We start from the raw sequence: 24,642 nt of genomic DNA, 5'->3' as shown, positions 1-24,642 counted from the left end.
GGTACAGAATGTGGGGCGAGCCTGCAGCAACAGAGGCCGGCGTGACATTGCAACAGCCTGAGGTGCACCATGTGTTCTCCTGAGGAAGTTGTCCCTGGATCACGGGACCCTTGCAGTGGTGGACTGCACAGTCTCCCGGGAGGGGAGGTGTGAGTAGTGACCTGTGCTTGCACACAGGCTTCTTGGTGGCTGCAGCAGCAACCTTAGCGTTTCATGCCCGTCTCTGGTGTCCGTGCTGATAGCCGCAGCTCGTGCCCGTCTCTGTAGTTCATTTAGGCGGTGCTCTGAATCCCCTCTCCTCACTTACCCTGAATCAATGGTCTCTTGCCTCTTAGACAGCTCCAGACTTTTTCCCGGACTCCCTCCCAGCTAGCTGTGGCGAACTAGCCTCCTTCAGGCTGTGTTCATGCAGCCAACCCCAGTCCTCTCCCTGGGATCTGACCTCTGAAGCCCGAGCCTCAGTTCTGAGCCTCCACTCTCCCTGGTGGGTGAGCAGACAAGCCTCTTAGGCTGGTGAGTGCTGGTTGGCAGTGATCCTCTGTGCGGGAATCTCTCTGCTTTGCCCTCTGCACCCCTGTCGCTGTGCTCTCCTCCATGATTCTGAAGCTTCCCCCCCCCGCCCATCCCCCATCTCCACCAGTGAAGGGGTTTCCTAGTGTGTGGAAACTTTTCCTCCTTCACATCTCCCTCCCAGAGGTGCAGGTCCTTATTCTTTTGCCTCTGTTTTTCCTTTTTTCTTTTGCCCTACCCAGGTACATGGGAAATTTCTTGCCTTTTGGGAAGTCTGAGGTCTTCTGCCAGCAATCAGTAGTTGTTCTGTAGGAGTTGTTCCATATGTATATAGGTGTATTTTTGATGTATTTCTGGGGAGGAAGGTGATCTCCATGTCTTACTCCTTGCCATCTTGAAGGTTCCCCCTCCCCCCAGCTCCTTCTTAACAGTATTCACAGCTGCTTAGAAGTCATGCCAATCTAATTGTTTTTACTGCTTATTATGAACATGTTGCTTCTTTCCTCAAGGAACTATACTTGTTACCTGTTAGCATGAGGATTTGATTTAAGCTGTTCATTTTTTATACTCAAAATGAACTACTCAGTTGTCATTATTTAATCTCTTGCTGCCCTTAGAAGGGAATAAGAAGTTCTCGTTTGTTAATTATTCACATCACACTTTACTACAGCATTTCCTAACCATTGTCTTTTTGTTGTGCTGTTTGGACTTTGCAAATGTGCTGCACAACTGTTTCTCAGTGGGCTTTTTCTCAACAGAGGGTAGAGTTGATTTCAGTTAAGCATGTTGCATCAGTCATTAGAAAGTAGATTTCATTTTATTTTCTGTGTTTCAAATACAAGGGTTATATTGGTTGTACAATTTGTGATAAACTGGTGTTTGTATGTACATTTTCAGTTATATTTTCCTTGTCAAATCTTGATTTTTAGTAGATAGGTAAAGTTTTAGATGAGTTCATCTTCGTACTTACATCCTGGACACTTACTAAGAGTTAGTGAAATATATAAATTCATTATTTTATTTCACCTTTGCCATTATGTGAGCTTTTATAGAAAATGTGCACAAACTAAGAAATATACAGAAAAAGTAAGCAAAAGTTCTACTGCATTTAAGCGCAAAGTGGATGTGTTTGGTTTTGATATACAGTTTGAGATTTATAGCACAGAGGAAAAAAATTAGTTTGGAGCTCAGGATAAGGTTGGGACTAGAAATCCATGTTTACAATTTGCCTATAAAAAATGAAAAGATGCTCAACATTGCTAATTATTAGAGAAATGCAAATCAGAACAGCAATGAGGTATCACCTCACACTGGTCAGAATGGCCATCATCAAAAAGTCTACAAATAATAAATGCTGGGGAAGGTGTGGAGAAAAGGGAACCCCCCTACACTGTTGGTAGGAATGTAAATTGATGCAGCCACTGTGGAAAACAGTATGGAGGTTCCTAAAAAATCTAAAAATAATTACCATATGATCCAGCAATCCCACTCCTGGGCATATATCTGGAAAAGATGAAAGCTCTAATTTGAAAAGATACACACACCCCAATGTTCATAGCAGCACTATTTATAATAGCCAGGATATGGAAGCAAACTAAGTGTCCATCAACAGATGAATAGATAAAGAAGATGTGATACACACACACACACACACACACACACACACACACACACACACACTGGAGTATTACTCAACCATAAAGAATGAAATAATGCCATTTTGCAGCAACACAGATGGACCTAGAGATTATCATACTAAGTGAAGTAAGTCAGACAAAGACACATGTCACATGATATCACTTATATGTGGAATTTTTAAAATTATGCAAATGAACTTATTTATAAAATAGAAATAGACTCACGGACATAGAAAACAAACTTATGATTACCAAAGTGGAAAAGGGGGTGGGAATAAGGGATAAATTAGGAGTTTGGGATTAACAGATACACATTACTATATATAAGATAAATAAACAACAAGGACCTACTGTGTAGCACAGGGAACTATATTCAATATCTTGCAATAACCTATAATGGAAATGAATCTGAAAAAGAACATATATGTGTATGTAAATATATATATATTTGAATCACTTTGCTGTACACACGAAATTAACACAACAGTGTAAATCAACTGTAATTCAATAAAAAAAGAATAATAATCAAAGCCATGATTTTGACTAATGTTTGTATCATGTTCATAGGTACAGAGCTTACCTTAGCCTCCAACCCCCAACAAATTATTCTAGGCATTAAAAATAAGAGGTGAAGTTCTAACAAAATATTATATTATATGTTATATATATAATGTTATATGTTATATTCCTATTGTCATAGGTCCTTGCTTTGGCCATAGCTGAAGGAATGAAATTGAATTATTTGGGACTTACTACAGTCAGGTAGCCCATGAAGTTTATCCTTGTTTCAGTTTATGGTAGTCATATGGATGTGACTTTGCTTAGTTTACAACATTCCACTCAGGTTTATACTATGTTGATTATTTAGAAATACATCTGTTGGATTCAGAATTCCAGAGAGCTGAAAGCACATAATGATCTTTGAAATATATATATTTTTTCCTTCTATTCATCATCTTATTATTGTGATTTGAAAAACATCTGAGTTTTCTTATTTTATGTTCACAAATGCCATGGGAGTGAAGTATTGTAGAATATATATTATTAAGCACTTTTGATGTATGCAGAAATAGACACTCAGAAACATAAAATGACATGGCAAGATGACCCAGTTTATAAGTGACAGAGTCAGAGCTTGAATTCAGGGATTCTGCACTCAGGATTTATATTTATGCAAACAAGAGTTTATTATACATCATACTGAGAGATGTAGTCAGTTGTATTAGTTGACAGTTGAAGGTTTTCATTAATATATATTTTTAAAAACTTGTATTTCAAGATATCAATCTGTTTTATAGCTGAGAAAGTTATGGCAGAAAAAGTGTCTGAGTAGCTCAGGGTCAATGTATTCAGAGGGAGTAGTTGTTGGCACACTAAAATTTTTACTTTTAGGCCACAAAGAATGATGGAGATTGTATTTTTGAACCTAGAAATACGCTATACATTGTAGTTCATTATAAAACGGATGTTAGCCCAAGTTGAAAGGGAAATTTATGTATGGAAGCATTCTTTTTATTTTTAAAAATGCTTATCAATTTTTAATAAAACATAAGTAAAATTGTAATAGTGCAATTAGCTGTATTTTTATATCTTAAATTTTGCAAAAATAAAAATATCAAGTGGGTTAGGTTATCAAACATAACCTTTTAAAAACATGTAATGTAATCCAAAGTCCCAAAGAGACTTTAAATTGGGGTTCATAGTAAAGTGTGCCATTTGGTTATAGAGAAATTAAACAAGGAAATCAATTGTCATTATTAGTGCAGGGCTTACTCTAAATTAATGGTGTATGCTGTTAATGAACTATTGCTGCAAAACTAATAGGGCCAGAGAAGGAAGTGCTATTTCCAGCACTGTACATATTCTCCTAACATAATCAAGTAGTCCAGTACCCAACCATGAAAGTTGTATTGATTTGGGCAGTGTTTAAAAACAGTAAAAAAGGCAGTGTCTTCCATAGGGGAAAATGATGTGGTTAACAAAAGTCATTTTATTTTCAATTTTCAAAATATATATCTCAGCCTGCAGAGAGCGTGAAAAATACATCTTAACATAATTGGCTCAGGAAAGCAGCCAAGGAAAAACTTTATATGCAGGTAGCAAAATAAACATGATAATTATTTGTTCGGTAGAATACATTCTTCAAAACTTCACTGGGATTTTAAAACTCTCAATTACCTTTATCTAATTTTGGTAAATGGCACACATTTGTCGCTGAAATTGTTTTCAATATTTAATTATAAATGAAGATCATTCATTTTTTTAAAAGAATACTCTCTTTTGAACCAATGGCATTCATTTCAAGGGATAATATTCAGGAGAATGTTCTAGTATAAGTAGAAGCTGTGGCTTCCCTCATTAAATTAATAGTGGTTTTATCTACATCTTTTCTCTTTATGTTGGTATGTAAAGCAGAGAGACCTTGTCTTTTCTCAAGTATGTTTGTACTTGGTTGTGGTGTTGGCAGTGGTGGTGGAGAGGGTCCTGGGTTTTTGACCCACGTGGAGGAGCTTGACGCTGACTAAAGTAGGTAACCAAGTATAGCTTTTATGACTTTTGAAGTTGATCCAAGGTATCATCCTCTCTTCTTCCCCTGAAAAAAACCCCAACATCAAACCTTCCAGTCAGGAACACGACAAGCTGTTTTCATGCTGTTTTAACACAGAGGGAGTAACCATAAATAATTTTCCAGGAAGGATTGAATTTTTAGAAGTATCTATTCATACCGACTCTAAAACTAAATTTTTCAGAAAGGAAAAAAAATTGGAATTTCTGAGGGAAATTAACCCATTGGTTCTTGATCTTACCAGACACAACACTCTGTTAAAAAAAAAAAAAAATTGAGGAATGCCTCTTTACTATCCTGCAGTGAAAAGCATACATAATATAAGCTACTCACACACCCCATTAAAATACTGATAAAACATCTTAATTACAATAGAAAGGAGAAATTGTGGAAAGCAGTTTATAGTCAAATATTTTAATATATATGTAAATGCATATGTATCTTTATACCGGAAGATCTGTTGAAGTAGTGGGATCCTCACACCCACGTGTAGGATCACTATGACTATGACAGCTGTGCACATGGACTGCTATGACAACACCAGTACCAGAACACAATTTTCTGAATTGGTGGGCCATTCTTGGTTAACTTGCAGACAATACAAAGTACAATTGTCCTTTACTTTACACGGGAGTTGTATTTTTGGAAAAATCATTGCATACTAAAACTCTACATAAATAATTTGCTTTTATATGTAAGACACGGCTGGTATCCAGGTTCAGAAAATTATAAACAAGGTTTTTACCTATGTGACATTTCAAACTTGTATGGGGACATGGGACAAGACTTGATTTTGCAATATTCTCCATAATGTTGCAGGATGTCAAGCTTCCCCAGTCCCTGGCTTCCAAAAAATTCTGGTACAAAAAGTGCCCTTACATGTTTGCTCAATTTGAGAGAACATTTTCTTTTTTTTTTAAATTGTAGATTCTGATATGCCTTTTTCTATTAGTTATTAAGACATTGTTGTTGCTGGAACATTCATGATATTTTGATCCAGACTTTACATGTAAGGAAAATTAAGGCCAGAGGGAGTAATTATGCATTTTCAAAATATTAAAACAGAACATTTAGCAAAATGGTATCAAAGCACCAACCAAATATCTACCAAAATAGCTATCTGGCAGAGTAAGTGAAGAATTTTAAAGAAACAGATCAGGCAACACAACACTCCAGCAATAATTTTCACTTTTCAACCATGTGTTTTGGCAACATATGTTGGCCTAGTAATACGCCCAAAGCAACACTGGGCTGGATCCAGTCCCAGCTCTGTCATAGATTAGTTATGGTACTTGGATAAGTCACTTACCCCCGTCTGTGTACTTTTCTCCTCTACAAAATGGAATAATGCTCACTCCATCTACCTCACTATTAGGACACAGTAGTACCTCATGTGAAAATATAATATTTAGTACTGACAGTCCAGAATGCATCTTGTTAAGTCGCCATTTAGTATGTGATCTATTTATCTTTATTGCCATTCTGGTTTGCAATATGTATTGCAGGCTTTGTACAGCTGAAAGAAATGAAACAGTGAAGGATGTTTGAACTTATGCTATAAAATGATCTACCTACAGGTTAGTAAGTAGTTAACCTGAGAAGTCTATATACAGTATGTGGATATATGTAAATATCTGTAAATATATTGGACACACAAAGTTTTTCAGCTCCTTGGTTTTCAAAGTACAGTTCGGGCACTCCTCTGCGTCCTTGTCACTCTTTCAAGATGTCTGCAAGGTCTAACGTTTCTCATAATAGTACTAAGTCCTGGTTTGCCTTTTCTCTCCTTCTCTGGGAGTGGACAATAGCATTTTCCAGACGCCTAATGACATTGTAGGGGTTGGATGTAGAAGCAGATGGGAGGATCTACCTGTCTTCTGTTCAGCGCCATGAGCTGCAAAATGTAATGTCACTCTTCTCACTAAATTTATACATATATCTGAAAAAATATCTTACTTTAAATTTCTAATGCAATAAACATCAGTAAGTACAACCCCACATTCTTGGAGTCTTTTATCCTCTTAATTTTTAAGAGGTGAGGTGTTCCTGAGACTCAAAAGTTTGAGAACCACTAATTTAGATTATACTCAAATTCTCTCCTCATGAAAGAACTGGCAGACCTGGATTTTCTATAGGAAATGTCTATTTCCTGATACTGTTTGAAGGTTCATCATCATAGCCCTCATTCTGCAATCTCTTTAGGTTCTTTGTGAATCATTTTGATCTGTGTGGGAACAGTTGCTTTTTTATAACAGAATTGTTATAGCTAATGCAAAAATACTTCAGCCCTCTATCTGTAAATGCTATCTTCTCAGGTGGCAATCTGCATTCCTCTGGTCTATATAATCTGCAAAATGCCCAAATTTACCTCCTCTTCATCCACACTGTTGTAACACACAGCTAATGCTGCCTCAAGAGTTACAGTGAAGCAATGGATGGATTTTATCATCATTGACTTTTTGGCAGAAAAAAAATCATGTCTATGAACTGCAGTAATGGCACCGTGCTGCAGAAATAACTGAGTTTGTGGGCTTCTTGTATGTAGGTCCCTGCCTCATTCCTGGTTGCTGCAAACCAGCGACTGAGCATTTCACTCTGTGACCACGTTGCACAGTCTATGAAGTCTAGTATGAAATGTGTAAAGCACCTGATGAATACAAAGATAGATTATAAATCAGGTTTCTTTTATTTTTCCTTTTTATTCAAATATTTTTCTTTTCTTTAAACAGGGTTAGTCTTGAAAGGTAGATTGCTTTGTTATGTTTTAATCAAGTCCCTAGGTAGCTGCTATATATTTGTAATAATATTAATATGTACCTACTGCATAGCTGATAGTATTCTCTGCAATGGCTCTAATCCTACTTTTAAGCAAACAGAACTGCATTGGCCAGATTATGTAATAGTTTTTCCCACATAATTTTTTTTTTTTTTTGGTACCGTCATGTTAGGAGGTGCTGACATATTTTTATAAATTATTTTGCCCAATAAAGGAGGATCTTGTCAGTTCCCAATTTATGAATGGTTTACATACACAAAGAGATAGCAGAGACCCCAAGTGGAAGACCTGACCCAGGTCTCTGTGGAGGGGGCTCCTCGTGCCCCCCCACCACCATCTGAGGATGCTTAAACAAGGAATAACCAGAACATTTCCTACTTGCTGTTTCAGAGAGACCTAGGTCCCTGTAGATCCCTGATCAGAGATTCTGAAATCTCATAAGTCAAGGGAACCCTGCACACTATGGTCCCCACTTAGAGAGTCACAGAGCATGTCCCACATTAAAAATCCTAAAAATCCCAGAGGACAGAACCTTGCTTCACTATGTTTAATCCAACACTTCTTCAACTTCATTAGCCACAAAAAGCTTTTATGAAAGAACGTGTTTAAACAAATCCTAGGATACTTCTGTATGGCAGGACATCATTTGGAAAATAAGGACTAAGAGGAAATCCAGCTCTTAAGTAGTTATGGAGAATTACCTATTTTTGTCGCCCATAAGTGTCTACCTTGCCTTCTTCTTCCTACCGGACTTGTTCCAGGTACCACCAAGCAGAGATTGATCTTGTAGACATAGCCAGAGGACAGGGTGGATTTTCTGACAGGAGCTATGATATCCACATGTGTATGCCTGGCTGAACTAGTTAGCACAGTACTATACAGCAAATATGTGATGCATTTTATGGACTGCTAAAGAAGAGCTTGTTCTGAATTGTAAATATCTACTTAATATTAAATGCTTAAAAGTTAACTAGTTAGCAAATTGGAAACTGGTGGTATTAAACTTTTACCTTAATGTTTGGAGAGTCAATATAACTTCAATGTATTATTTAAGAGCAAAGGAAATATTTTAGCAAAAGAAAGGGGCAATTTAGGATGAGAAGAAAAATGAAGCTTTTTAGTGCAATGTACTATTGAATTTGGGTCACAAATGGCAAGCTTCTTTATATATGTCCTGCAGAGGGGCCAATCATCATCAACAAATATTTCTTAGAAAAATATCTGGCTATGTAAGACTAAATTCATTTTTCAGAGGCAAGACTGTATGATGGAATATATCCATGTGAACATATTGTACATAGCTTGTAGGACCTAGGAAAATATACATTCATCCATTGTTAGTTTTCTCTTCCAAATCTCCCACTACCAGAATTGTAACTTTAGAGCAATTAAATGTCAAGAGAATAGATCTGTGAAAATGCTGACTCAATATAAAACTGATATTACATCTTAAATATATCTGAGCTGCCAAGCCTCCCCTGGAATTCAGCTAACATGTTAACTGAAAGAAAGGGTACTCCAAAATTAACTTCAAAAATATACTTAAAAAATCTTTTGGAGGCTTGTCTATCCAAGCAGCTCCAGGGAATTAACTTATCCCAAATAATTCAGCTATCTTAGTGATCTCTTCTTGAGCAGTCTTATCAATTATGTGAAACTGTAGTGTAATTTCTATATAATTTTTATATAAAACCAACTTCACAATTTTTCAAAGTTTGTTATCATTGGGCAAAAGTTCTAAGTATCTAAGGTCCCTGGGAGAGGAAAAAAAAAACAAACAACCTCAGTATAGTGAATTAAAAATATGAACCACCTAGTCCTCATATTAGGGCAGGAAACTTAGCAGTTTGGAGTAGTTGAGATTGGTTACTTCTCTCCCTGGATGGGATTGGTGCTTTCCCTCTGTGTGCTCAACTTTAAAAGGGACATCCTAATTTTATTTTAGCCAATTGGAAAAATAATTAAGAAAAAATGAATCACTTAGCAAAAAACAAAAAAGGTAGTATTTTATACTTTTTAATCCTCTTTTTTTCTCTCTTTCTTTTTCCATTCTTTTCTTTCTTTTCCTTAGTGGTAGGTTTAAAGATATTTACTCTGGGAATTCTGATAGCATTAATTTTCAGCACCATATAATCAACTGATTTATAATAAATATTTGCTAATGATAACATTTTAAACTACTTTCTTTATTGAGAAAATTAGTACTGCCAGTACTAGGGAGCTACTTTCAGCATACATTTTCACAGTTGTTCATTTGTTTAATTTCTTTGACAAGTTGTAGTTCTCTGTTAATTGGATATAAGCACTTAATGGACATATAACCAGATTACCTGAACCAAATTCCTATAATCCAGTATTATCCAGGGAGCATCAGAGAAATGCTATTCCTGGCTCTGCAGTCTCAGCACCTCAGAAATTCCATACATAAATGGTCTCCTGCTCTAACTCTTGATATAGGATAGGTTTGCAGTGAGCCTGTCTTAATGCTTATTTCACTTATATTTTCATTTTCAGAGGGACTACAAGGCTTAAATTCATTTACAATGGCTTAATCAGCTTCATTTCAGGGAAAAATCCCCTTTTAGATATGGAGTACCTGCATGAGTCCCACTGTTTTTTTTTTTTTTAGTAGGAACTCATTAGATATTTGTTTGGAAGGATGACTGCAAGAAAACAAGTAACTTTGCTTCATGGAAACATCTTGAAATACTTTACTATGCTTTTGGGTCATGAAAACTCCAACCATATTTTGTCAAACACTCGTTTTTCAACTTTGAAACCGATGTGGATAGCCAGGGAAAAGCAATCTGTATGTTTCTAATTAATTTACACTTAACTCATCAAAATGTTGTTTTCTAAGAGCTATTTGATGTGTAAGACCTCTTATGAGCCTTTCAAATATGGCTTCTAAGCATTTTTCCTTTGAACCAGAAAGTCACTTTTTTTTTTTCCCCTGAAGCAAATGGAATTCAATTCTCAAAAGGCTTAGTTTGGTTCAAATAATTGTCAGACTCACACAATCTGACAAAACATGTTCTCTCCCTTAAATGGATTAACTCATGCAGTAGGCGCTAGGAATTAAAGGGCATTTCATATTAGGCAAAGATTCACTTAAAATGACCACAGTGTTAATGAAATTTTTGTTTATTTAACATTCCCTCAGATAAAATAATGTTAAATACACTCATGTGCATGGGCTTAGGTACTGCTGCAGGAAAATGCAAAGGAATTAAACATTTTTATCTTAAAAGTTCACCCTGGTCTTTACAGCGTATGTGCAAAGGGTTTTAGGTAATATCTCCCTGGTTTCTCCCCTATACTCAATGTTGTACACAGGAGGCTCATAGATTGGCATCATCCAATATTACTTCTCTTACCTTTTATATCAGCATCCTAAAAGCAGTGATTACTACAGTAAAATACAATGACAGATCTGGAGCACAACCCTTGACAAATGTCCCAGGTGTGTCAAGTTTCATTATGTTTGCATAGTCCAAGTGTGTATGAGTATTATATTTTCATCTAAATTCCTTCCTTGATATTAGTCTTACAAGTACATTTTTGCTTTCTATCTAATAGCCACTTAGTTTGAAATATCCCATTGATTTTCAAATTCATTGTGTCATAATTGCCTGACTTACTTTTCACCTATTTATTGTAACAAAATTTTGTTAAGAGACTTCCTGTCAACCTACATATTACAGAAAATACTCTTGGAGTTTCTTTTAACTATTTTCTCTGTCTCCAACATTGAAAAATCCTTAGATATGCCCTTGTGATTTCTTCTACTGTTTATACCCAAATTTCTCCTTCAATTCAGGCACACACTAATTCATCATCCCTTTCTAACTTCTGGTTAATGATTACTTATTTAGACTTTTTAGCTTCTTGAAGGACAATTTTAGTTTGCAGATAAGAATTCATAGAGGATTTTGCATTATCACCACTGAATTTCTTGGGTAGAAATTATGATACTATAATTCTTGGGTACTCTTATGATACTATAGCCAAACAGTTGATCCTACTGAGTGCCTATAAACCATCTAAATACTACATATTTGTATTGTCAGGCAGCTTTCTTTTAGTGTTCTTCCAGAACTATTTTGGTTGGAAATAACATGAAAACCAAGGCAGTTTGAACATAATATAAAGACAAATTCAAATCTCATAGAATTGAAAATGCTTTGGTATAGAAGCAGGTATTGTATAACTTCTGAAGGTTTTCAATATACTAGTTATAAGAGAACTTATTTCATAAGCTAAATTCCAAAATATTTTCATAGAGGTAATATCTCTGATTTCAGTATACACACAGATATCTTAAAATGAAAAATCCACTGAGTTCATGATTGTTATTATCACTGAAGCACTGGATGCTTGTTGCATCCATGTATTTCTCTGTGGGCAGATCCAGAGAGTTTGGTCAGTGCGTGTGCCCTGATTTCAGGGAGTTTATAACTGGGTTAAAACCCATTCTCCAGAATTGCTATAAAGGGCTATCAGGACATATTTTTCAATTTTATCTTTTACTGTTCATTGCTTGGCCTCTGAAATGAAGTTTAAAAAGTCATTGAAAAACCCCTCAAAATAAGTCTACTTCTTTGAGTTGAGGGTGACCTTAACATATCTCTCACTGAAAGAGCTCATTCCAAGAGAGAGGACTCTTAAAGACATTATGACCAGCCCTGCCCCGACTCCTGCCCCCTAGACTTTCATCTTTTGTTTTTAGGCAGCATCAACCGTGTAAGACGAAGTGGCTCTGGAAGTTTTTGTAACAAGTCAGAAGGACATTTAAAAAGAGTACTACATGTATGTTTGTAGCCTTATTCTCTGATAAGCCATAACAAACTTAAAGCATACTTTCCACTGGTGGCAAATTGCTATTGGGAACCACTCTAGTTCACTTGTGGCTTAAAAACACAGCAGTTGAATCAATTCGCATATAGGCTAAAATTCAAATGATTGTCAAAGAACAAGGAGGTACTAAGTGACTACCTTCCAGTAGATCCAGTGTGATTGCAGTTAGAATTCAGATGAATAGGATCTTTGGGAAGGCAGGGAGAAAGATAGAGAGAGGAAAAGGGAAGGAGGGGAAGGGAGAAGAGAGGAGGGGAAGGAAGGGAAGGGAAGGGGGAAAAAGGCAACCTCACAGCACTTGATAGTGAAGAGAAAACAATTTTTTTTTTTTTAGCTTTCAAAATGGTTTCATAGATGTCTACCTATTTATTTGAGTTGGAATTATGTTTAAATGGGGTGAGAAAACTACCAAAATAAGATTTAAATTATTCATCCCTGATACAAATATCAACAGTCTCTTGTCTCTTAGTAACTACATTTAAACATACCAGAAATTGAATTATTTACTATGATATTAGAATCTCTTTCAACTGGTTAATAATCTTGCTTGTTAATAGAAGTAATTAATCCAGACCAGAATTATATATTCTAATTTTGCTGTAGGGAATATAAGTAAGATTTCACAAGAACAAAACAATCACAAAAACCGATCTGAATGGTCAGAGGGCTGTGTTTGCCAAATATACATTTAGTGTAGCAGGTATCAGGCTTCTGCTATGTTGTCCTTTCTTTGAACTCAAAGGTAGTCTAGGGGAATGTTATTGGAACCGCATGCTTTCATTCAGGTCAGCAGTGTTCTTCAGAAGACATAGTAGGGTCTATATGATTTTTCTCAGGTTGCAAGACAGCTGTCCTATTGTGAAGAATCATACATATGTTTCAGTGAGTTTATGCTTAAAAACCCTCTCAAGATATTCGTTTGTCATTGTTTTAGGTGTAAAAGCGTGATATCCCCAAACACAATTATGCTAAAATTGACTTTAAAATGGAAATGTTTTCAAATACACCTAGGTTGTTGAATTTTCAGAGCATGATGCTTTTCATTGTTTTCATGGAAAAGGACAAATATTTAAAATATTCTGGTGGTTTTTTTAAAAAAAATATTTATTTATTTTTGGCTGTGTTGGGTCTTCGTTTCTGTGTGAGGGCTTTCTCTAGTTGCGGCGAGCGGAGGCCACTCTTCATCGCGGTGCACGGGCCTCTCACTATCGCGGCTTCTCTTGTTGCGGAGCACAGGCTCCAGAAGCGCAGGCTCAGTAGCTGTGGCTCACGGGCCCAGTTGCTCCGCGGCATATGGGATCTTCCCAGACCAGGGCTTGAACCCGTGTCCCCTGCATTGGCAGGCAGATTCTCAACCACTGCGCCACCAGGGAAGCCCCTGGTGTTTGTTTTTACCAAGGGAAAACTACTCTAAAAGTGAGAGGGCAGTTTGATGTCTAAAATTGAAAGAGTAAATTGCTGCTGTATCACATAAGTGGCTTTTGTAGGTTGGAAGTGAAAAATATTTTTAATTTAAAAGTGAATTTGGAGGTCCGAGCATGCTCACTGTACAGCACTTTAAAATTATTAAAGTATGTTGATTTAATAGAGTGAATCTTCTCAGGCTGAGGAGTACTTCATTTTGCACTGCATAAACTCAGATGTTAGAACCCGATCACTTCCCAGCTGAAGAGCTTATAAAAAATGTGAAGTACTCTAATAATTTTAAATTACTCTATATTGCACATTTTCAGGTCTCTGATCACCTCCAAATTCAAGTGCTTATAAAACTGCTCCCATAATTTTAAATTGCTATGTGCACAGTGATTTAAAATTGTGAGAGTGCTTCAAAGTTTTTTAATAAGTGCTTTAATTTAGAAGTGAGTTGAGCAATACTCCAGTAAAAGTTCAAGAAATTATTAAACTGATATAAAAATTTATCCTCTGGAAAGAAAATTACATTATGTCTAAAAGGGTGAGGCTGCAAGTGAATATATATAAGGATGAAGGTATCAAATGCTCAGGAACAATCAGTAAATGAAATGAGATAATCAGGTCCTGGGTAGCAGTTTGTTTGGATAATTTTGCTCACTGCTTGCCTGAAGCTGCAGTTCTTGAAAATCTAACAGGTATTTCAATTCCTTTAAGGTGAAAAATTACATATAGAGGATTTCATTTTCTATTCTCAGCATTTTCAAAGATGTCAGGAAATTTCTCCTGAAACTATGGGAAAATGGCATTGTTAGATGAAAGGAGTATATTTTAGGAAAAAGGGGAGCAGAAGAGAGAAAAAACAAGGGAGAGAGAGGAAGGGAAGAGGGGAAGAGAGAGGCTGGTGGGAGAGAGTTTATTGTTGAAGAGGTCTTTCCCCACTTGGGAAACATGGCATGTTTTAAATTGGACTCATGGGTGAATGAAATTGTTTTCATGAAGAACAGAATTCTTTTCATAAACCAATGGTTCTGTTCACCCTAGAGAAGCACATAGATTTTGTTTTCTGACCACCATACACCATTATTGTTACAATGTACCAGGTGATTTGACATTAAACAGGCTACCATCCTACATAGATCTAGCATTGTCTCACATATTTGAGGGATAAAATATCTTGATATGTGCCAGCTGCCAACAGCTTGTTTTCCATGTCTTCTCCAGCTTATTTGCGATGCTGTTCAGGGCAACATGGTGGTAGGTTTTGACTTAGTCGCTTGGTTTGTCTGACTGAACTACCCGATGTATCTGAAATATCAAACAGTTTCACGGGAACACAAGGCCTCACGTGTATTTAGCTAGAATTTTACAGCCTTTGATTAATAACATTGAACTGAAACACATAAAAGATGAGGATGTTCTTTTGTCAAATTGTTGAAGTTTTGTGATTTATATTATACATGTATTGTGATTTTTTTTGTACTTTTCCAAATTTTGTGAAAACCTCACAGCCTTACTTCTAAGGAAAAAGAATTTATATTTTACTAAGTTGAAGATGAAATAAAGGTAAACTGCATGTTTCAGCAGTTCATGTTTCAGTATGGGAAATTATATATATCACTGGGTTCTAAAGTATAATAAATGGGTGAATGTTAGTTATTTCTCACATTGCTATAAATATTACTGTGCATCAAAACATTTGAAATTGCTTTCCTCATCTTCTTTTATTCACTTATGTAAATAGTCTTGAAAAATAACTATCTTCCTATATTTTTTAAAGATAGAAGATTAATCTCTATAACCGCAGGGAAACAAGACTTTCTGAAATGTAATACTATATACACATACAAAGTAAAGGACAGTAAGACTGTATGTGAGATCAGAGTTTATTGTTGAAGAGGTCTTTCCCCACTTGCCAGTAAGATAGCTTCTGGACATTCCTGACTCTTTACTTTCTCATTTTTCAAAGGTAAACATGGCATGTTTTAAATTGGACTCATGGGTGAATGAAATTGTTTTCATGAAGAACAGAATTCTTTTCATAAACCAATGGTTCTGTTCACCCTAGAGAAGCACATAGATTTTGTTTTCTGACCACCATACACCATTATTGTTACAATGTACCAGGTGATTTGACATTAAACAGGCTACCATCCTACATAGATCTAGCATTGTCTCACATATTTGAGGGATAAAATATCTTGATATGTGCCAGCTGCCAACAGCTTGTTTTCCATGTCTTCTCCAGCTTATTTGCGATGCTGTTCAGGGCAACATGGTGGTAGGTTTTGACTTAGTCGCTTGGTTTGTCTGACTGAACTACCCGATGTATCTGAAATATCAAACAGTTTCACGGGAACACAAGGCCTCACGTGTATTTAGCTAGAATTTTACAGCCTTTGATTAATAACATTGAACTGAAACACATAAAAGATGAGGATGTTCTTTTGTCAAATTGTTGAAGTTTTGTGATTTATATTATACATGTATTGTGATTTTTTTTGTACTTTTCCAAATTTTGTGAAAACCTCACAGCCTTACTTCTAAGGAAAAAGAATTTATATTTTACTAAGTTGAAGATGAAATAAAGGTAAACTGCATGTTTCAGCAGTTCATGTTTCAGTATGGGAAATTATATATATCACTGGGTTCTAAAGTATAATAAATGGGTGAATGTTAGTTATTTCTCACATTGCTATAAATATTACTGTGCATCAAAACATTTGAAATTGCTTTCCTCATCTTCTTTTATTCACTTATGTAAATAGTCTTGAAAAATAACTATCTTCCTATATTTTTTAAAGATAGAAGATTAATCTCTATAACCGCAGGGAAACAAGACTTTCTGAAATGTAATACTATATACACATACAAAGTAAAGGACAGTAAGACTGTATGTGAGATCTTACAAAGAGATTGACTATTTTTAGGACAATTTATCATTTGTCGTGTATCACCATTTTCTAGAACTTTTCTAGCATAGTTAACACAAATTGCATTCTGTGTCCCCAGTAGAACCCTTATTAGTGGCCTGGAAATAAGGGTTACTCTGATTCATCAGGCCTCAGAGAAAGGAGTTGTCTGGTTCCAAGAAAGTCATTGGTTTGCTTTCACTGCCAGAGTCTGATATTTCAGTGTAGAATTACCTCATTGTTTTCTGCCTGACATGCTTTGTTTCAACTTCTCAAATCTCCACAGGCACTCATTTTAAAAACCCTCCACAATGGTTTGTTCTCAGAAGGATTTTCATTCTTTTTCTGAGTCAATTCTGAGCAGTGAATAAGATGTGTTTTTCTTAGAGTTGTCAATGAAAGACTACCCCTTTAACTGCCCAGCTTATTAGTCATATGCATTGCCTTAAGATATTGCCCCAAAGATCAATATCCTGATATCCTTTCCATCTGCCTAGACCAAGATAATTAGGCTTTTTACTTTGTTTTGTGTGTAATGAAAGAGGCAACTATTGCTCGTAGGGAAAAAAGGCTACATCCCTGTGGTAAACGTATTGACATTTACAGACACTGGCAGAGCACAACATGGGGAGAGTAATGAGAAATTTGACTGCTTTCCCCCCTCTCTCTCTGCTTCCTGTTTTAGAGCTGCTACATCCCACAGTGAATTACTAGCTACAAAGAGAAGGGACTGCTTAGGGACTGACAATTGAGAGCGTTTACAATTAGCTGAATTGATTAACCTTTACAAATGCTGTTACTTTATGAGGTGTGTTTCTCAGCCCTGGTTGAACAGTATGCGTTATTGATTCAACATACTCCTTTACGGAAGCCCTGATTGGTCTGTGACGCCACCCGTCATAATGCCTGCCTTGGTAATCGTTTCTACATGTTCTTGGGAAAACTTGACAAGGAAGACTTACTGGCATTATGTAAATGGAGTCCACGCCTCCCTCTCGGAAGCCTGTACGGCCGGTGGAATCCAGGGCATTGAACTGCATCCCTATCGCCAGGCACATACACAAAGGATGGCAGCCTCCATGCCAGCCTCTCACTGCAGCCCAGTTCACAGCCTCACTCCCAAAAAGCAGCCTGCAGGAGGGAAAGAGCCCCATACACTCCTCCGATATTTCCAAGTCCTCTGTATTCCCTGATTTTTTACGCGTGTGTGTGTGTGTGTAAGGGAAAGGGGTGGTGGGAAATTATCCAAAAAATTGAATTGTATTTAGCTTAATTTTTTTTTTTAAGATTGCGGACTGACTTTGACTGCCACTTCGGCTGGTGATTCCAAAATCTATAGTGGAAGGCATTTTCCTTTAATCAGTTTCATTCAAAGAAGCTCGGTGCTTAGAAATAATAAATAATACCTAGGAATGGCTGCCTTCCATCCCTCATGCCCCACAGAACTATATGGATACAAAAAAACCACTATTTGCTTTTCCCTCCCTTCTTGCCTCCCTCTCTCCCCACTTTCTTCCTTTTATCCTTCCTTTCTTTTTCATTTCAAGGTGTACATTTTTGTGATCGTAAAGATAAAAGGACTAAAAGCTTGAAATACATACTACAGAGTAAATCCATCAGCTGTTCCATCAGCATTCCTAAAATGCATGCTGTATCTAAGACCAATTATATGATTTGCGGGGTGTAGTGCAAAATGAAGATGCAGGGCCCCTTGTTCATAAATTATGAAAAATTTCTAAACAGCAACAGCTGAGTATTAAACCCATCTCAGCTCTTCTAAGTATGAGACTTAAGTGACTGCACAGGTCACATGCCCAGGAAGTAGGCTCTGCCTTCATCTTTGACACTGTTATTTGTGAAAAGATTGAGGGAGGCATGGGCCTGGGATGGTGGTATTTGTCTTCTTTCCCAACTCAAACTTAAACTTCCCTATTGTGAGACTGGTGTATTCCAGATCATGCTGAATTGCATATGCTTGTTTACCACTTGAACTGCTGCTTAGCTGGGTCTGAACTGAGAGCACCACCCTTACGCCCATCTTCTGCATAGCGGATCCCAGCGACTTGAAGCACTTTTATCCATGCCAGAATTCTGAGATTGGAGCGTTTGTCACTTTGTGCATCCAGTAATGGCTGAAAAGAGTTTGTTTTGCTTTATGTGATTAAACTGAATACTTGGCTTGATGCACATGCAAATACATGTGCATTTATTCTAATATAATACATACATATATTCAAATGCACGGGATTTTTTCATACATGAATGAGCATAACAGAATTGAGTTTATGGCATTCCAAGAAACAGATGAACAATGATGGAAGACAGCCATTTTTTTTTAATGAAGAATTGATGCATTTTTAAAGAAAAAAAATCAGGAAGCTGCTCTAACAAAGTCTGCAGCATTCACAGCATGACAAACAAATTAGAAAACAGCAGATGCAGCACAAATTAAGATGTATTTAGCACAGCAGCCCATCAGATGTGTGAACGTCTTTTGTAACTCAGCTCTAGAAAGGTTGATGTATCGCACTTTAGACAGCTGATAATGAACCCTCCTAGCAATTAGAAGTGGAAATACCAAGGAGTCAAAATTGTGCTGTTTCCAGTGGGCCAAAAAAGAAAACAAAAAAAAAAACCTGTGTGAACTTTACTTCTTTATGTGCTTGCAAAACAAAGAGAATGTTTCAATTTATATACTGGTGTGTTTGAATTCTCTTGCCTTTTAAAAATTCCTACTTGATTTTAATTACCATCTGATTCTAAAGTGTCATTAAATAAGTATGAATTCTGTTGCAGTCAAACACGTTTTATGGCCAACACAATGTCTCTCCTTTACGGGATGCATTATTTAGTAATCTTACATTAAGACAATAACTTCAATCATTGTGCCTTCAAATGGCAATAAGCATGGTAATAGCTTTGCTGAGCTGCTTCCTGACTTTTCTATCATTGTGTTTTCCCTTTAATATTAGAGCATTGTTTTTATTTCTATGCAGAGAGTGTGTTTTCCCCAATTTCTGTTTTCTGAGAGTGGAGGCACTTTTGCAGTAGGGAACAAAGCATCAAAGTCCATTTAATAGGCCAAATTCTATCCCAATCCAGTGTCAGGCTAAACATGCACTGCTAATGTTTGCTTTTTTTCCCCATCAATATTTGATTTAAGCAAGCACATCATTTCCTAGGAGGAAGAGGTGCCTGGTAGTCACTCCTTAGTGCTAGCAACAAATAGTCCAGCATTTTGTCAAGTACGGATTTTGACAAACCTAGCTTGAAAGAAATCACTGGGGAATAAACCAAACAACACAAAGGTAACAAATAAGAAAAGGAAACCTAATTGGTGTACTCTGCCTAGGAAAGAGAGGTCTGATAGGTGATTTAAAATGTAACCCTCTTATGTGAATAACCTCAGATGATTCTGATGTTCATGATCTTAGCTAAATTAGCATCACAGTTACAATTTCCCTTTGAGTCTGTTTGCTGCTATTATGTTGTTGAAATCCGTATTCTTTTTTTTTTTTTTTTTTTTTTTGGTGGTATGCGGGCCTCCCTCTGTTGTGGCCTCTCCCGTCGCGGAGCACAGGCTCCGGACGCGCAGGCTCAGCGGCCATGGCTCACGGGCCCAGCCGCTCCGCGGCATGTGGGATCCACCCAGGTCGGGGCGGAAACCTGGTTCCCCTGCATCGGCAGGCGGACGCGCAACCACTGCGCCACCAGGGAAGCCCTGAAATCTGTATTCTTAATCTCTGACCTCCAAAGAGCAAACTCCCAGGGTCAATTCTCAGTTAAATTTAGAGGAATGTAAGGCTCAACTGAAACATACACTCACATTTCTGTAAGGCTAATACAAATGTCCAAGTGCATATGTGCTGATCGGTCAAATTGTGAACACAAAGGATGGAATTTAGTTCTCAAGGTGGCAGCCTTTCTGAGCTACCCAGAGACGGGTCCAAACGGCATTGCCCTGGGTTCTGTTCATAACAGGGAAACATTCACAACGTCCAGAGCCCTTCATGTCCTGCGGATAAAGAAGGAGGCTGTCCTCACAGTCCCTGCAGCAGGAACCCACTTGGGTGGCACCAATCTTGACTTCCAAATGGAACAGTTCATTTACAAAAGGAAAAGTGATAGCATCTACATCATAAAGCTTCAGAGGACCTGGGTGAAGCTTTTGCTGCAGGCTGGTGTCATGCCATATCCTCCAGGAATTCAGCTGTGCTGCCTCTGGAGCTGCTCCTGTTGCTGGCGCTCCACTCCCAGAGCCTTCACTAACCAGCCCCAGGCAGCCTCCCAGGAGCCCCGACCAACTTCCGGTGGTTACTGATCCCAGGGCCGACCACCAGCCTTTCACAGGTTATGTTAAGCTGCCTACCATCACTCTAGGTAAAGGAGACTTTCCTCTGCGCGGTGTGGACATTGCCATCCCGCGCATGGGAACGGACAGCCCTCGGCGGGTGTGACGTGCCGGAGGCCGGCCGGGAAGTTCGACGCCTGCGCGGCTCCGTCTCCCGTGAGCACTTGCGGGAGGTCGCAGCTGCTCTAAGTCTGCAGAGACCCTGAAGAGATGGAAAAGGAGGAGCAGGTCGCTCCTGAAAAGGTGTTGGCCCTGGAGGAAATTCAGGGCATATGAACTGCTCCCACTCTCGAATTTACAGCTCTTCAACCCGCGGTGGCAGACCGTTCTGAAGGCACAGGTGCCCCCGCAGCCTATTCATCAGTTCTTGCTGAACCGGAGTCCAGCCGGCCTCGGAGAGGACTTGGGCAGTGGCTCCCACCGCTCAGGCCACTGAATGGGTAGGAATGACCACTGAGTGGTCATAAGTTGTTCTTCCTTAGGCTCTTAAACAGAAAATGAAGCAGAGACTATTAGAAATCATGTGACAGAGTCCAGAGGTCATGAACTAGCAGGGTGGAGAACGGAATAGGCCTGCAGCTATTTGATTGATTTGTTTGTGGATTTATTTTCCGTGTTTAAAAGTTAATGCAACAATTTTAAAATCAACAAATTTTCATGCAGAAATTTGGATTTTAGCTTTTTGTTACTTCAGCTAGAAAAGGGCTTTTATTCCCACATAGTCACAATTGGGGACTCTCTGCCTTCAGATGGGCTGGCACTCTCCAAGTTTCCACAGTCCCCCACCTCCACTGCCTCTTCCACTGAGCCTGTGTGTTAGCTACTATTCATCATGCTGCTTGCGCTGTTGTTTTCTCAGGCCCCCAAACTTTTCTTACTCAACTGATTTTCTTATTTATGTTACCTGTCCAGCCCTTATAGACATTTATGTTTATGGCCCCAATTGTTCTTAGTATCCTCATTTATGAAATCAGAGGGATGAATTAGGAGATATATTTTTCAAATCTAACATCCTATGATTTTGTTTTCTATTAATATTTATACAAAACTTGAGGGGAAGATAGATTCATTAGAATAAGGAGACATTTAGGGTAGTCATGAGAAAGAAGTGCTAGAAGAAAATGTGAAAGAAACATTGTATTTTTTTCTTGCTGGAGATTTTGAACTCTCTTTATCCTTAAAGAATGATAATCCCTTACATCTGTGCAATGCCATAGTACTTGTGAAAGTGCTGTCATATAAAAGAACCTCTTTGAGCTCATTTTATGAGGCTCTTTTTTAGAAAGGACATGGATGAAAGGTGATAGATAATCCCATCTAGGATGAACTTCTTTCTGGGTGTGGGGGGTAAATTAATTGCTTTATCATGGTTTCTTCTGGCTGTGTAATTCCATTTTTCATCAAGGCTATGACCTTTCCTAAAAGAGAAGTTATTACACTGAGAAGGAGTGAAGCTATTAGAACCTGTTTGCTCCTTAGGAAGATGGTTTAACCCAGGTTTCCCCTTTTATACTGATTTATGAGGCAGGTGGTAGTAAGCAGTCACCAAGCTTATTACAACTATTTTCATTTCAGTATTGTGAATCTAAAACAAACAACGATGTTTAGAAATAGCTGGAGACACTTGGGTAATTTCTAAGTCAGTCTTCAGATATGCACTGTCATGTGTGTAGAAGTCATTGGCAGATTTCTCTTTTCTCCATTTCCACCTTAGCTGGGATTTGCATGGAGAACAATGTTGGGATGTGTATCCAAACCTGTAAGGATAATGTGGTGCCTGAAAAAGACCTCTGGCCACAGATTTCAGCAGCCTGGGTCCTGGGCTTGCCACTTAACCTTTGTGTGAACTTGACTCATCTATGAAAGAGGAGTGTTACTTCAGCAAAGCCTGGCTTCCCCTCTGAGCCAGACACATGGATCCCTGAATGGCTTCCATTCCCTCTCCCACAACCTCCCACTACTCATTCTCAAAACTGGTGAAGACAATAAGTGTTGTAAAGCTTCCCTGAGGGAGAAGTGTTTTTGCTCACAATTACTAAAAACTTTTTCAGAGACAATATTTAATCATATTTGAGCTTCAGGACGTTGCTTATATCAGATGGTGGTGGGTACAGTTAGATTCAAGGGTAATCTGAACACAGCAGTGAGGTAGTGTAGTTTCAGCTCCCTTTCCCTCTTCACATCTTCCCCTCCAGTAGTGCTCATATCTGTAATAGTCCAAAGTTCTTTGATCACCCACATCTCACAACTATGCCTATTGAACTAGGATCTTCTCCTCCAGATCCTAGCCCATTTGCTCATTCCACCAAAATTGGGATGTCCTGGTTTAGTGAAGCCTGGGTCCCTAAACTGGTACAGCAGTTTACATGTAGCTGTTAAGGCAAACAGTGACTTAAGATCGTGTCCCTCTGTTCCCTTTGCATTCTAATCAGGGACGTTCACTACCACAATCCACAAACACATTATTGTCATTAAGGGGAGAATTACAAATACCAAATGGCTGATTAGGGGGCAGAGTCAGCAGTCTTTCCAACAGTCGGCAAAAGGCTGATGTAAGGGTAAGACTGTAGGATAGCCCAGAACACTGTAGTATTAATGACATTCAAAAATTATCTTCTCACAGATGCAATCTTCTGGAGAGGGACTTTTTCATAGGAAAACTTTAGGTTTCTTCTTTGATTGTGCGTGCATAATACCAGCATTAGAAAATTTTATTATTAGTAAAAGTTTTGACCTCTTTTGGAAAATTCTCTACCTGATTTTTGGGGATGAGGAGAAGGCAATCATTGCAGGATTGACTTTATAATGATAGACTGTAATGTACTGAGCCTCATGATGTTGAATGTTAGAAAAGAAACTCAGTGATTGATGCCGAAATTCAGCCTCTGTACACGGGTTCCAAATTGAATCTCGGAGGCAGAGTTATGCGTGAAGTAGAAGAGAATAGCTTTACTCTTTATTCTGCTGTGGCAAAGGGGGCCACAGAAGGCTAATGCCCTCAAAACTGTGTCCTGACCTGGAGGGGGTAGTGAGTTTTATTGTAATGGTTCAAAGAGGAGGGCATGATCAGCTCATGGACATTCTTCTGATTGGTTGGTGGTGAGATAATTGGGAGTCAACATCATCAGCCTTCTGGTTCCAACCAGTCTGGGGTCTATGTACTTGTGGGTGGCATACAGTTAATTTCTTTCACCTGGTGGGGTTTTTAGTATCTGCAAAACAGCTCAAAGATATTGTTATGTATATTCATTGAGATAGGACCCTGCCCTAAGGCTGCACTATTATTTCTTGACTGCTTTTCCTTTGTCTCTGCATCCCCTCCCTTCTGTGATTAGCAACTGTTTGAACTGGCCCTTTGGAACTCAGGGAAGGTCCTGGAGGCTGCATGAAGCCTATTTCCTACGAACAAGAAACAGGGGACAAAGAAAAGCTTTGTGCCCAGGAGCCCCACAGGGTCCTGTTCAGTTCCTGCTAGGTTCCATGATGATGACAGGACAGTCACCAGTACTAAACACTGGAAAAGAAAGTATGGCTGGTTGTGTGGTTTAGGAGCACATTTTTAGAGTAAATTTATTGTAAGATGAGCAAAATTTGCCCTGTTAAAAGCTAGTTATATTCTGAAC

The 24,642-nt window shown here is 38.0% G+C and overlaps 1 pseudogene; it reads left to right on the top strand.

The window, feature by feature from the left end:
- Window positions 1-20,510: 20,510 nt before the first annotated feature.
- Window positions 20,511-21,486, top strand: LOC112064712 (40S ribosomal protein SA-like; annotated as a pseudogene).
- Window positions 21,487-24,642: the final 3,156 nt, after the last annotated feature.

This window comes from Physeter macrocephalus, chromosome 8 (genome assembly GCF_002837175.3).
Source record: "Physeter macrocephalus isolate SW-GA chromosome 8, ASM283717v5, whole genome shotgun sequence".
In the NCBI taxonomy this organism is placed as follows: Eukaryota; Metazoa; Chordata; class Mammalia; order Artiodactyla; family Physeteridae; genus Physeter; species Physeter macrocephalus.
This window is presented reverse-complemented; position numbering and strand designations above follow the sequence as displayed.